The sequence below is a fragment of the Hylobates moloch genome, unplaced genomic scaffold (assembly GCF_009828535.3).
Source record: "Hylobates moloch isolate HMO894 unplaced genomic scaffold, HMol_V3 SCAFFOLD_2, whole genome shotgun sequence".
NCBI classification, from domain to species: Eukaryota; Metazoa; Chordata; class Mammalia; order Primates; family Hylobatidae; genus Hylobates; species Hylobates moloch.
The window spans coordinates 157,709,829-157,726,012 of NW_026652277.1; the positions used below are offsets into that span (position 1 = coordinate 157,709,829).

The following is a 16,184-nucleotide window of genomic DNA, read 5'->3' on the forward strand; positions in this document are numbered from 1 at the left end:
ATTTTGTTCTATGGGGGAGATGGATATTTTTACTTATTCTCTAGAGAGGGGCGTTTAAAATCACTTCAGGTTGTTGGAATCTATAGCCTGCACTATCATGGCAGGAAGCTCAGTGATTTTTAAATTATTTACAAGTAAAATCCCCACCCCCTGTAGTTTTTATTTTTAGAGTGTCCATTTCAGGATTTTAATGCCGAGAAAGTGAAACTGTGCTCGCTCTTGTCATCTTCTTCCCTCTCTCTTCCTTTGACCTTCCCCCTTTGCCTCCCCTTCCCTCCTGGTGCTCTGCTCCTTTCCGTTTCCTTTCCTACCTCAAATCCCATTACCCATCGCCATACCTTTTTTCCTTCTTTCTCTGACTCTGATTTTCCCCAGTTCTCTCTTAATGAGGTTTATTTGTGAGCCTCAAGCCTCATATTATTGTTCAGTCTTTGGGTATCCTCCATGCTGGGGGCTCCTTCCTGGGCCCGTGAATGAAGAGTTTAAGGTCTGAAAGAAGGATCTTTCTTCTTGCCCTCAAGTCACTTCTGTAGCCTAGTGTGGTTTGCATACTAGATGAATCTGGACTACATGGAAAAGATTTCCTAGAAATGTCTATGGACTGACTGTGTTTCTCCCAAATTCATATGTTGAAGTCCTAATCCCCATCTTGATGGTATTTGGAGGTGGGGCCTTTGGGAGGTATTTAGGCTTAGATGAGATCATGAGGTTGGGGACTACGTGATGGGATTAATGTCCTTCAAAGGAAATGAAGAAACACAGGAGCTTTCTCTCTGTCCATGCTCAGGTACTGAGGAAAGATCATATGAGCACACAGCAAGAAGGTAACTATCTATCAGGTAGGAAGAATGCCCTCACCAAGAACCATATTGGCCAGTACCTTGATCTTAGACTTCCCAGCCTCCAGAACTGTGAGAAAATAAATGTCTGTTGTTGAAGCCACCACATCCATGGTATTTTGTTGTAGCAGCCCAAACTGACTAAGACAAAGTATCTTCTTATCAAAGATCGGACTTTATATTTTTACTTGTGTTAGTATTTCATAATCCCAAAGTTCTACAACTTCCATATAACAAAAATTTTGAATTCAGTACAATGACCTTGTAAGTATTTCATTTATAACAAGCCTCTTTAAAATATATTTAGTAACATTGCTCTAATTAGAAAGGATTTAAAATATACAATGATGTCTTAGGTATGTTTATTTTAAGTGAGAATTGATTTATTTGTTTTGTTTTGTTTTGAGATAGGGTCTCGCTCTGTCACCCAGGCTGCTGGAGTGCAGCGATGGAATGCAGTGGCATGATTTCAACTCACTGCAACCTCAATCTCCTGGGCTCAGGTGATTCTCCCATCTCAGCCTCTAAAGTAGCTGGGACTACAAGCACACACCACCACACCAACTAATTTTTGTATCTTTTGTAGAGACAAGTTCTCAGTTTACTGCCAGGCTGGTCTCGAACTCCAGGCTTAAGCCAGCCACCCATCTCAGCCACCCAAAGTGCTAGGATTATAGGTGTGAGCCACTGTGCCTGGCTGTTGTTGTTTTTAGTCATGAAATATTCAACTTTGTCCAGCCATCCTGGGCTACTCTGACAACTGTAATTGCTTTATAACTACTTAGTTATGGATTTCTGGAATCTGAAATTGAGGCCATAAGCAGAAATGACTAAAATATAGAATTCTTTCTCCTATCTTTATTTGTTCATCTAGATGTTGGAACTGTATCATTAAATTTAAAGGGGGAAACTAGTATTGACAACAAATTAAATTATTTCAACCAAAACCACTTAATAGGTATGTTGACTGTTAGTCATTACCAAATCAACTAAGACAAAATAGTTATATTTCCACTTTGTTGATTCAACAAATAATTTTCATATTTGTAATTCATATTGACATTCACAGATTCCTAGGATCTCTATTATCAGATACCTCGTTTGTGCCTGTGATTATTTCTTCATCTGTGCCTGTCTTTGCCCTTTCCTAGCTGAATGTCCTTGAAAAAATCATTTGGCCTTTTTGTGTCTGTTTCCTCATCATGAGGTGGAAAAATACATAGAGTCAAATGTGTGAGGTTGTTTCCAGAAATTAATTTAAGTAAGCACTTTGAATACTACCAGACCATAGTAAATTCTATGATGATGATGACAGATCCAGGTGAGAGCTCATTTGCTGGCCGCATCCTACATAACTCTGCTTCATGGAAGAAAGGCTCTGTAAATACCAAAGATCAAGATCCTTGGCTTAAGACTCAAGGAATCTGTTTACAAGGTAAGTAAGCAAGAGAACAAAAACAAAACATAGTTTATACAAGCCCCATTCACTTACAATCTTATCTTTTCAATTTCAAGTCTATCCCCTTTAAGTTTCCATGACATCAGTATCAGCTGACATACACACAAGGTGACTCACCTTCTTCCCATTAAACTAGGTTGAGATTAAAAACAAACAAGCAAACAGCTAGAATGTGGCACGTGGGTCAGACCCTTCTGAGTCCAGTTGGGTAACTCAGCAGAGATCAGAATGATCTTCAAAAACCAACAAGCAATTGGCACGCATCTTCAGGCATGCTTGAAGTGGGCCAAATGGTAGAGTATCCTGGCAGAGCCAAAAAGTCTTCTTTTATGACACAGAAAAGAAAACTTCTTTCAAAGTAGTTATACAACCCAGGAGAACACAATGCATCCACTGTGTGTGCCCTGGGGCTGTCTATGAACACATTATTTCTATATTTTTGTCTTTTGTAAACTTCAGCATTGATGATGAACATCATTTCAAGTAAATATCCTACTACTTTATCTCTGTAAAGACATCCATAGAGAATATAAGTTATAATTTCCTTATTCATTTTTCTGGTTAGAGAAGGCATTTCTATTTCAATGGTCAATTATTCTGAATTTGCCACAAGTCTCCTTTTCATATTTAAACACTAGTTTTTTTTTTTTTTAATTCTTAAGATAAATAGAAAAGTCAAGGTTAGAAAATGTTCAAAACAATTGCTCACCTTATAAAATCTTGTTAGGGAAGTAGTTTTGCTCATTTCATACTGTTGACATTTCTCAATTTCAGTAATCATTAATTTTTTTAAAGCTGCCAGCAGATATGTACAATACTCCTTTTAGATATTATTCCCATCAAAGACAGATTTCAATTACCTCTTTCACTCTTTGTGTCGTTTCTCTATTATTTTGAAAATATTACTAATGTCTTCAAGTTCATTTGTATTCTGTAAGATTCTCCTTGTATCCAAGCAACTCCATCTGAAAAATAATTTGTTTTTTTAATGAGACATATATTCAGAACAAAACCCTGCATATATTTATGATTTTTTGGTAATAATTTTCATGATACTAATTTCCTGGAAAGGGATTTGCGCTTTACGAACAAACAGTGATTTCCTTTGAAACCTTCTCTGGTCTATGTCACTACAGTTATCTAAACAATTTAGATGTCCCTTTCTTGACTAAACTTATAAAAAATGTTGATTCTGTTCTGTTTTTAGAAATGATACACATCATCAGATAATTTGTAAAACAGAAAATATATTTAAAAATAAAAACTTCCTTAAATAACCATGGGATAATCAAGGTTGTAGTAGACTGCCAAGTGAACTATAAAAACTCCAGAATTACGTCGGAATTAAACAGATAACCAAAGAATCTGTGGGGCACTTTGATGAACTCAAGTGAATCCTTATATTCGTCTTTACTGAGAAAACTGTTGGGAATGATTTCACTTCAATTTTTTTTTTTAATATAAAGCATATCCTTCAGAATAGCACATGCAGAAATATTTTTTACACATGTATATTTACTGTTAAGTACACAATACGCCTGTGAGAACAACCATAGCTAATAGTTTAAAGAACTGTGCTTGCGGCGAAGGGGAGGAATGTGTGGCTAGAGACTTAGTTTGGCATGACTGAGAAGCACCCAAGCGGAGTAAGGATGGGTGTGTCGGCTGCAGCCAGGCGGCAGTTCTGGTACTTCTCAGTCGTGACAGTCGGGGTCAGGTAACTGAAGTCTCATCAGCAAAAAGGGGATAATAGTAGTAATATCTCTCTCATAATATTGTTCCAAGAATTGCATATACTTATATTCACAAAATAAGTAAAATGTTTTGAACAGTGTCGTGAAGTTATGCAGGTATTTTACTGTAATTGACTTTATTTTTGTTTTAGAGCAGTTTTGGGTCCACAGGAAAGTTGAGTGGAAAGTAGGGAGTTTCCATATCTCCCCTGCTCTCACTCGTGCACAGCCTCCCCCGTGATCAACATTCCCTTCAGACTGGTACATTTGTTTACAATGGGTGAACCTACATTGACACATCATTGTCACCCAGAGTTCAAATGTACATTAGGCTTTGCTTTTAGGTTGTACATAATGAGTTTTGACAAATGTATGATGACATTTATTTTAATAATGAAATGGTTTGGTTGCTAGGGACTAGATTGTGACACTTCTGTTACAAATATGAAGAAAGTTGGGAGATTGTTAATGAAATCCCTTTCTAGAAGAAAATTGTAGAAAATGTGCTAAGTCTGCAGACTGGTAGGTCCCCCTCCAGTCCCTGAATTGCCCACTGGAAGTTATGATGAAGACAGTCACTTGGTGGTTAAACTTGCATGACTTAATGAAGGAAAGAAAATGTGGTTTCTGTAAGAGGACATCCTGTAACTGGACTGTGATGGTTCTTTGTAAGGTCACGATAAAGGGAGAAAGAAGTGGAAAAAATTTAAACTTTAGAAAAAGTAAAAAATCCTTATGTAGTAAAGATAAAATTTTGCTGTCATGGTATCTTGTAGGAGGTGCCAGTGACATTTTGCTGAATTGCTTGTGTGAATTCTAAGAAAAAATAAAAGGTATTACTTTGAAGGAAAGGGGAATGCTGGCATGGAGCTCATTGCCTGGAAGGAGAAGAGACTGAAAACATAAATAGAAAAAATCAATTTGGGTAAATTCATAAATCATTGATTTAGAATTAATGTATAGAAGACAGAGTTGGTAGGCTGGGAGCAGTGGCTCATGCCTGTTATCCCAGTACTTTGGGAGGATGGGGCGGGTGGATCACTTGTGGTCAGGAATTCAAGACCAGCCTGGCCAACACGGTGAAAACCTGTCTCTATTAAAAATACAAAAGTTAGCCGGGCATGGTGGTGCGTGCCTGTAGTCCCAGCTACTCAGGAGGCTGAGGCATGAGGAGAATCTCATGAACCCGGGAGGCAATAAGTTGCAGCTGAGATTGCATCACTGCATTCCAGCCTGGTTGACAGAACTGAGACTCTGTCTCAAGAAAAACAAAAGACAGAGTTGGTTATTTGCACCATAGTGTAATATCTGTACAAATATAACCAATGTCTTTATCTTTCATGTAGATGCCTCTCCACAGGCTACCATGTGAGTCTACAAAATGTGCCTTGCCCCAGTCAGCTGCAGCACAGCCACATAAAATAGACCTAGTTCAGACAGTGTTCTAAAAAGAAAACTACTAACAAAAGGGGCTTGGAACGGTTCCTTGGGATGTCAAAAGTCAAATTAGCTTATTCTATTGTAATTGCTTATTTAAAATGGCAGAATCCCCCCTAGAATTGGAAATGTTCATTAATTTATTCAGCAAATATTTATTGAGCACCTACTACATGCCAGGTAGTCACAAGTTTAAGTAAGCAATATAGACAAAGCCCATGCCCTCTTCTAGCTAACAGAAAATAAATACTGGGTGAAAGAATAAAAGAGAATGTGCATGTTATGCACTTGACAAGCATAAATGTATGTAACAGCTTTGGAATGTTCTCTGATGAAGTTCTGATATACCTTACCCATTTTTCTCCATTAAGCATGTGGTGAAGACACAGCTTGACTAGTAGACTGTCTGTGTTCTGATATAATCTAGGTTTCTTTTCTTGTATTGACCAGAAGGTGTGAACATGTGTTGCATGACTTGTGTATATTTGTGTGTGTATGCATGTGTGTGTGTGAGAGAGCATGTACACTTTTGTGTCATTCTTCTGAAAATATAGCACATGAACTGGAATTGAAGAAGAATTAGAGCTTTTGATTACTATTTGGATTATTTTCTTGGTCTTTACATATGCAACTGTTCAAGGCTTAATATAAGTTTGGTTTTTTTAGTATAATGTTGTGCAGGAGGCTTTTCTTCCTTATAATATGTTATGTGACATGAGGCTCATTTGCTTTGCCTATTATCGCAGGAAATGCTAGCATCTTTCTTGTGAGTATTCTGTGTCCTGGGTTTCCCACTGTGCAGCAGTGTAAAGAGAGTAGGGCAATGTAAACTTCTTTGAGAATCACTTCCTGACTGATTGGCGTCTAAGAAGAAACATGATCTGGAGCTTTGCACAGCACCAGGACTCTGCCTGTGAAACACTGTTAAATCCACTATTACCCTCCTCCCTTCCACCCTTCCCCCAGGGCTCTAAGGTGACGTTCCCACTTAACCCTTTCATGCCCAATAGTATGTAGGGCACACTACCAATGTCTGCAATGAATCATATGTTTTCAGAATAATTATTTTGATCACTTATATCCTTTCTTATTAAAAATGTCTCTGCAGTTCTTAAAGAGGAAAGGGGTGAGGGAGGAAAGCTGCAATTCAGAGGAACTATGTAGTTGTTCTACTTTCTTTTATTTAATCATCACATTTAATATTTCCTTATAATTCACATTTTAAAGAAAACAAACCCAAGGCTCAGAGAGGTCAACAAATTTACACACATGGCATGACTAAGAAGTGGCAGGGGCTGGATTAGAATCAAGGCATTTCTGATTCAGAGCCAGTGATTTTTCTCCTACATACAGTAAGTTCCACCAAGTGGAAAATTAAGGTCTTAATAATACCAGCCAAGAAACACTGCATTAATTATAATGAATGTTTTATGCAGGGTAGTTTTTGGGTCTGAATCATGTGCATCGTTGCCATATATTTTTTATTTTATTTATTTTTTTACTTTGTGTGGAGACATCAGGGTTTATTGACCACTGCATCCAAGACTGAAGATCAGATAGTTAAAGAAAAAAAAGACGATATTTGAATGTGTAAATATTTGTTTTAGAATACACGGAGATAGTCTTTTTTTTCTGTCTTTCACCTAACCTTTCTTCCACATCTTAATTACACATTTTTTTTATTGAGGCAACAAATTCCTTCCTCCTTAGATCCGTGCCCCACAACAACCCAGAGCCCAGAACATAAACAAAGACACATTTGGAAGCTCCTGCAGAGAGACCTATATCCAAGATCAGCAGATCCTGCAATTTGCTATTTCCTCCTCCCCCCTCTCCCCAGATGCAGGCTTATGTAAGTCTCCCTGAGGCATGTATGGTTTTAGGGAAAGGATTGAAAACTGTGGCTGGTGCTGTTAGTATTTGATGGCTGTAAGTGAATAAATGGATAATAACAGTTAGGAAGCTCACTGATGGTATTCCAAGTATTAATAAATGAGTGCAATTGACACAGTTTGACACCAACACTTTGGAATTTATGACATGTAAAAAGGGAGAATATGAATCTGCCGCTTTCAACTTTTTAATATAATTGGGATGCCTGAAGCCATTTTACCATCTGTAAGCTTCCCGTATTAGCCCTGATTTGCTCCTGAATGTCCACAAAGCCTGGGACTTCATATAAAAGTTTTGAAAAGAGTTCAGCATTGTAGCTTTTCCTTTAATATCTGAAACTTGTTATAGCATGTGCTGCTATTTCCAGGCAGTTTAGTGTCATTAAAGCAAACACCATATAAACCTGACTTCCTATTTTTAACATTGTGGACTTCTATATTAAGTGCCATGAACAAAGAAGCACATCAGATGAATACTTTTTCCTTTAAAATGAAAAACTCCCTTAACCAGGATGTGCAGAACCCTCCCAAAATGGACTTGTTTTCAGCTTGTTCATCTTTTCCACCTCCCTACTGCTTTTTAAAAGTTTCATGTCCATTTTTGGTGACAATTTATTATTTGAGGTCATCTTCCAAGGGCAGGAAATATCTTTGTAGAAAAGAGTCCGAAATAAACCTCATGTGCAAAACAAACGTATCACAGAACAGTAGAGACAGTTCCTAAGCAGATTGTGTTCTAAAAGTTTGCCTAAAAGAATGCTGTTTGGAGCCTGGAACATGTTTTTCACGGAAACACTATAGATGGCTGTTAAGTTCTAAGGTCAGTGTTTGAGGCCATGTGACCTGTGAAGTAATTGGGCCGCAAAACTGCATTTTTTAAATACCACTTTGTGATAATTTAGGGTATTATTTTGGTAACATCACACATTATAACATTGAATCTAGAGCTACTGCATAGCATCATGAGCATGATAGTTTAACTAGGTTCCAGTCACACTGATCTCCTTGTTATTGCTCAACAAGGAGTTAAGGACTGTGGTATGGGCATACAAATTGGGAGAGCGTGTGTGTTTAATGATGACTGTAGTCTGTGCAGGGATCAAGTCAATATCAAGTCATGCAGTTTGGAGTACCTCTCCCCTCCCACTTTTTTGATATACATGTTTAAGTAAGAGTCTCAAAGTGTCAACATTTTTTGTTGGGTCTCTGTTGTGATTCATCACCATGTGATCCTGAGGCAGCAGATGTCTTGATAGGAAAATATTGATAGTGCACAGCTGATATATTCCTTCCCCACTTTTACTTGAATTGCCCTGTGCTTCTCTAGGGTTCCCTGCACCCTCTTTTTCTCTCCCTCTCTTCCTACTCAGTGGTAGGGTCTAGGGCTGTAGAACACACCAGACAACTAATCTTGATTTAAGCAGACTACTTAGGGGGTTCTGATGGATACTAAAAGTTGACTCACTGGACTGGAACGTGTGCCTATAAAAGGTATCCTGGCCCCTGTTGCTTCATCAACAATCAGCTAATTTGTTGTTGGCCTATTCCACCTTCTACATTTTCCACTGTCATAAATTCTTCGGCTGCTGTGACTGAATATGCTGGAGAGCGAACTTTCTTCTCTTAGACATCCTTGTAAAGATGTAAGCCCGGTTCAGAGACTGCTTTGGTCCCACTTCATTACTTGTAGGTTCCTACAATAAAAGACCGTTCTTTCCTATATTTGCCATCTTCACTGTTTATACTCAAGATGAGGGTTAGAAGCCAGACAATAGATAATGAAAAAAATGATAAATCATCGAGTGGTTGAAAACTAACACAAATATTTGATTACATTTGTAGCTGTAGTAAATCAGCAAATCTCAATTCCTGAGTAGGTGAAGGTTGAATTGCCCAGGTGAGGAAAAGCAAGCTACTGAGCACTGCTCTGGGAGTCAGATCAGTAGGAGCCTGATCATATCTCAGAACAGGGCAGTGTGAGCATCAGAGTTTGTGGAGAAAAGGGCAAAGTGGAAAGATATCTTACTAGTTTTTCAGCCCCTTTTGACTTTTAGAGGCAATTCTGGTGAGGGCTCAGAAAGAAGAGGAAAGCTGGGGAGAAAGCTCCATAGTTTTAGAGAACACATAAATAATCATGTACAGGATGTTAGTAGAAATACGGATGTTCAGGATGATTTTGATGAAGCTTCAGACAGAAATGAGTTTTCCCAGAGGTCTCTTTAAAAGACTCAAGGCTTCTCCCTTTTGGTCATGTCTCAGGTAGTCTTAAGGCACTCAGAAGCCAGCATGTCAGCAAAGAAAATTTATGGCTATTTTACCAATCATAGAGACAATTTAAGTAAAGAGGAGTTGATTAAGCATTTATAATATTTGCTTTTTAAACTGTGGCAGTAAAATCATTTTAGTGGATAACAATTCACATTAAAAATAGAATGAAAAAATAGAACATAATAAAATATATAAAAGTGGTGCAACTTAGATTTATTTTATGGATCTTTTATTTCCCTCCCTTCCTCCCTCCCTCCCTCCCTTCCTTCCTTCCTCTGTTCTTTCTTTCTTTCCTTTCTTTCTTTTTCTTTCTTTTTTTTCCTTCCTTCCCTCTTTCTTTCCTTTCTGCCTGTCTTTCTTTCTTTTTCTTTCTTTCTTCTTTCTTTCTTTGTTTCTCTCTCTCCTTCCTTCCTTCCTTCCTTCCTCCTTCCTTCCTGCCTTCCCTCCTTCCCTCCCTCCCTCCTTCCTGTCTCACTTTTCTTTCCTTCCATCCCTCCTTCCTTTTCTCTCTTTCTGATATAAATTTGCATTCTGGGTCATGACGTGTGATGGTAAATTTTATGTGTCAACTTGACTGGAACAAATGATGTCCAGATATCTGATTAAACATTATGTCTGCACATGTCTGTGAGAGTGTTTCTGGAAGAGACGGCATTTGAATTGGTAGAATGAGTAGAGCATACGGCCCTCCCCAAGGTATGTGGGCATCATGTAGTTTGTTGAGGGCCTGAATAAAACAAAAAGATGAAGAAGGTTTGAGTTAACTGTGTCTGACTGCTTGAGCAGGACATCTGTTTTCTCCTGGTTCTGGTGTTGCTGGTTCCCAGACCTTCGGAATCTATAGCATTGGCTATCTGACTTACAGGCCTTCAAACTACGCCACTGCTTTTCCTGGGTATCCAGCTTGCAGATAGCAAATCATGGACTTCTCAGTCTCCGTAATCATGTGACCCAATGCCTTATGGTAATTATAATACAGTAGCCCCCCTTATCTACACGGACATATGTTCCAAGACCCTTGGTGAATGCCTGAAATTGTGAATAGTACTGAACCCCATTTACACTATGTTTTTCCTATACTTACATACCTATGCTAAGGTTTAATTTATAAATTAAGAACAGTAAGAAAGTAACAATGACTAATAATAAAATAGGCAAAGGATAACAATAAAAGTTATGTTAATATGGTCTCTATGTCTCTCAAAATCTCTTATTGTACTTTATTCACTCTTCTTCTTGTGATGATGTGGGATGACAAAATGCCTGTTTCTGAGATGAAGTGAGGTGAATGACATTGGCATTGTGATGCAGCGTTTGGCTACTGTTGAAAACTAATTAATAACTTAGGAATGGTTTATTTCTAGAATATTCTATTTAATATTTTTGAATTGCAGTAGGCTGCAGGTAATGAAAATCAAGGAAAGCAAAACCACAGAGGAGAGGGGACTACTGTAATAATAATAATGATGATAATAATAATAATAGATTCTGGAAGAGTTTTGAGGTGCATGCTAGCAAAAGCCAATGTTTTTGTGAAGAGAGTTTTAAAGGCAACTCTAGTAAGACCTCAGAAACAGAAGAGGAAAGCTGAAGAGAGAGGTTCATCTTCTCATAGAACACTTAAATAATAGTGTAAAGAATGTTGGTGGAAATACGGTATTCATCTGCAAACCGGGAGGTTGGCCTCCACCAGAAATTGACTTGGCTGGCACTCTTGAACTTTCCAGCTTCCTGAACTGTGAGAAGTGAATTTCTGTTGTTAAAGCCATCCTGTCTATGGTATTTTTGTTATAGCAGCCCGAACTGACTACGACACAATGTAAAATGCATCTCTTACTAAGGATCTTGGTCAAAAAGTTAGAAAGCTATTGATCTGCACTTATGGTTTATTTCAGATATATAAAGTTGGTCATATTTTAGACATGGGTTAGAGAAATAGGGTGTACTGATACAGATTATATTCTCTCAGGTTATATTTCTGCAATAAGGGCTAGCCTCTTTATGGGGACAGTGGCTGGTAGACTTAGTCACGTAATTAAATGTCTAAACTACCCACAGGCATCCAGAAGATAGAACATTTATCCTGTTATGTCATGCTCTCTCTGTAATAACAAAACTCTTTGTTAAATCAACAAGCAGCACTATTAAGTAATTAAATCATTATAAAAATAATACCCAATTAGAAAATACTTAAATAAATATACCAGTATAATTAGATACCTTCTCATTAAACTTCAATTATCTTTAGCCTAATCCCAATTTTTTTTTTTTTTTTCACAAATCAAAAGCTTTCAGTCTGAATCATTTCAGTTCCCCTTTGGGCTTGTCTACCATTTTTGTATTTAGTTTTCTTCTTTTATGCCTTTTTTTCCTCAGAAATTTGTATGGTTTTCTCTTCTGCATGACCTTTTGCTATAATCAGAATAAGAGAAATTTGAATCCCTTGTGATGGCCTTTTTCTAATAATGAGTAATTTTCTTCCATATAACTACATTTTTTCTCTCAGTCCCCTTTGAAGCCTGAAGCAAGTATAAAAGCTAATTTGAAATTAGCATACAATTGGATTCCTTATTAGTCTCTATAGTCATTTTTGCAGATGTATAGTTTGGCCTGGGTCATGGACTCTCTGACAGAAAATTGCCTTTTTTTTTTCTTTTAAAGGCCCAAGCTTATATTTCTTTAGAACATATTAGAACATTGCTCAAAGCATAACATGCTGTTTAAGCGGAGATATGAATTGATATCTTCATAGTTAATGCACTTAACACTCTTTATTCTACATGACTTTCAAGGAAATATTAAATTACTCTAAACACATGCCTTTCAAAATTAATGGTAAAATACTTCACGGTAAATATGTCTTGATCAAGTACAGCATTCTATGGGGAAGGCATTTCAAAATAGCATTGGTGTCTAGAAAATGTCAGTGAATTACACCAAGCTTTTTCTCTAGAAGATTCTTCTTGAATTATCTATATACATATTTTAACGGTGACATTTTTAGCCAACTCAGTCACTAGTTCCTATATCAGGAAATTTTACCCTGGAGTCCATTTGCCATCTAAAATTTTATGTGCAATGCATGAGTATTTATCTGGGGAAAGTCGCTACCGTTTTTTATGACTTCTGTTTTTAATGAGGTATAATATATAACAAAATGCATAGACCTTTAAAGGTGATTTCTAAGAGTTGTGTCAATTGTATACATTTGTGTAGCTACAACTTAAAACAATACATAAAAGATTTCCATCACCCAAAGTTCTCTTGGGTCCTTTTCTAATCAGTTTCCCATCCACTACCCAGTGCAACTGCTTACTGATACTTATCACTATAAATTATTTTTGTCTATTTTTGAACCTCATCTTAATGGAATCCTATAGTATATAATACTCATTAGTGTCTAGTTTCTGATTTTTTGAAATTCATCATATTATTGCTTCAATCAATAACTTTAATGTTGAGCAGTATTCTCCCATATGAATATTACACAGTTTGACTATCCTTTTTATCTATTCATGGACCTTTGGCTTGCTTTTGCATATTATAAGTAAAGTTGCTATGAACACTCTTGTCCATGTCTTTTTGTGGACATTATCATTTAATTTTGGGGGAGTAAGTAACTAGGAGTAGAATTGCTGGGTCATCAGATAGGTATTTTAACTTTATTAGAAACAGATCTGCAGCTTTTAATAAACTCTTAAAGGGAACTTGCATCCCAAAACTTAAAGTAGCCCTGCTTTTAGGGGATCTATACAAATGTTTCTGTTTATTTTAAAATATTTTCTCATTTCTCTTTAAGCCTCAGTTACAGACTCAATAAGATGAGTGCTAGATTCTGCCTTATGCCTATAATGCCTCAGGCTATCAGTACAAGTTGAAATTATTTAAAATAGTTTTTGTAGATACTTGGATAGTAGATTAATCACAATAGCTAAATTCCATTAGAATGTAAATTTTATGAGGGTAGAGACATTTCTCTGTTCACTGCTGTAACCCAAGTGTCTAAGATGCTATCTGCGTGGATCGGTTCAATAAATATGTGCTAAATGGAAGAATGAAGTATCAGCCATATGTTGGGAAACATTCTAATCACTTTATATATAGTGTTTCACTTAATCCTTACAGCCAATCTTTGAGGTAATTCCTTTTATTACTCCCTTTTAAGTGGAGAAATTAGGCACAGAGAAGTTAGGCAATATGCCCCTTGTCACATAGCAAATAAGCCAGGATTTGAATACAGGTAGTTGTCCTTCCAAAGTCATAACTCTTAGCCAGGGAATTCAGAAAAACTACATTGCTTGTGTGTCTTTTGTTTTGTTTCAAGAAGCCAAACAGCCTTTTTCTATTTGTTAATTGTATCACTTTTGAAGGAAAAGTCCTCAGGAGGAAATTCCGGGGATTGGTTTAGGATGGCGACACTCATTTTCTTTCTCACAATTGACTGGACTTTTCTTCACATTCTGATTTGTTCCCATGATGAGAGTTAGGGCCCCACTTCACCTGTATTATAAATAAAAGCCATGGAGGTCTATACATACAATCCCTGGATACTTTTGCTTTACTTTGTTTTGTTTCATTTTCACTCACATCAGGTTAAGCTGAAAGTTTTGATGTTTTTTAGAAGTAACTTTGAATCCAAATGCATGATTACTGTTATAAAACCTGCCTTGTATGGCACTTCATGGTGTCATACAGCTTAGGACCTGGTGATGGGATGGCATTGTTTTGACAACTGTTAGCTGTTCCTTTATTTGTAAGTTTTTGGTAACGTGAGCTTCCGTCTTAGTCTTGTCATGACCACTGTGGTCCCTTCTAGCTAACAGAGAGGTTGAGGACAGGCTAGTGTGTTCTAATGAACTGGCTTTGTCAACAGAGCTGGCGTTTGCTTATACTTTAAAACAAATCACCTCTCACTATCTCTGCAACACTTCCTCAGAGCTGAATTTATGCCTCTTTTTATCTTGATAGGAAAATATAAACAAAAGATTCTGATTAATATTTATCTCAATGTAGCCAAACTAGAGCCAAATACATCTCACAATGGCACTTGTTGATGAAATCACTCCTCCCATTTATATTTGAAGGAGATTCCCCTTCTAAGACACATGACTTCAAATCTCTCCACTGTATCATGCAATGCTCAGCAGCCTTCTGTGAGTACATTGGTGGCAGTTCTCTTTTTCTGGAATGAGCCAGAAGCAAACAAGCTTTTGAGGCTGGAAAACAGTGACAAGAAATTGGTTCACAAACCTACACTTGATACATCATCCATGCTTTTTCCACCAGTATTGCAAATTCTACGTTACAATTTTATGTTGTCTTACATCTTTTTGGCAGCATGTCTTAACCATATATAAAATAATCTGTAGCAGGAAAAAAGTTATCAGTCCTTATCTTTTTAGCTTTGCTAATAAAGATAGTAGAACTGAGATTCTGTGAAATTACGTCCAATTTTTTACCCAAGGGTAGAAAAGCCAAACAGCCTGGAGATAATTAATATGTCTTCCCAAATGGCAATTGTAGCAGGTCTTTCTTAAGCAGCAGTCTCAAATAAAAGATCTATGAATCCAACAAATAATTTGTATTTCAAAAGAAATTTGCTACTCCCTCTTTCCTATAGACTAGTCCTGAAAATAAAATCAGGGCTGTTCATTGTACTTAATACTCGCAAACACCAAGCAAGATGACAATTTCTTGCCTGCCTATGATCCCCTGTAATTCCAACTAGCTCTGTGAAAGCACAGACCTGTTTTGGCATTTCATGTTTCTGCTGCTTCATCAAGGCCAGCTCCTTCACTGCAGGCTCTTACGACAGCACATACTTCTCTCAACAGCCATGTTTTCAGTCCTCATTTCAACAGAAGACTCTAATCTTGTGATTTTTCCGATGCCATACCAAATATAGATTTTGCTGACACTTCCCTGATTTTCTAGGATTTAAAACATTTCAAACAAACTTTTGAAGCAAATGATGACAATGTGTTTTTATGCTTACATAACCCATCTCGGTTATTTCAGGCTCAAGATGGAATCCTAGCCCTGTATCAAGTAGAAAACAAAACAAAACAAAAGCCAGTGAGTTGTTTTAGTCATCAGAGTAGTGCTGTTTTCAAGTATTCAGCCTCGTTCTCCTACCACATAGGTACAGACTAGCAAAAGTTAATATGGCTGCTTTAAATTAAAGACATTCAGATGCTGTTTTTTTCTCGAATTTTTGAATGTGTTGTTTAACACACTGAATTACTGTGCAGTAAAATGGAGACACTTGATGAGAGGCTGTTGTCAGCTTTAGCCTGGAGATAGAGATGTGACCAAGTATACTTTTCTTAGGTGACTCTCCCCTTACGGGGAGGACTGTGTGTAAGAACTGCTGAGAGCCAGAGGCAGAGATGTGAGCTGGGAGATTTAAGACTATGGTTGACTATACATGTAACACAAAAACAATAATTCACCAGGCACTTCTTCCCAACAACACAAACTTTAAAATAACAACAACAAAACCCAACATCTACATACTGGATAATTTAACTTTTGATGTGCAGATATAGGTTTTATG

At 37.2% G+C, this 16,184-nt stretch overlaps 1 long non-coding RNA gene across 1 annotated transcript; it reads right to left on the bottom strand.

Moving 5' to 3' along the window:
* Positions 1–2,749: 2,749 nt before the first annotated feature.
* LOC116476230 (uncharacterized) lies at positions 2,750–15,644 on the bottom strand. The gene is made up of 3 exons (XR_004250171.1): positions 15,375–15,644; positions 3,008–3,263; positions 2,750–2,804 (listed from the first exon to the last, which is right to left on the bottom strand). It is a non-coding gene; the product is annotated as an uncharacterized LOC116476230 (long non-coding RNA).
* Between the last annotated feature and the right edge of the window lie 540 nt (positions 15,645–16,184).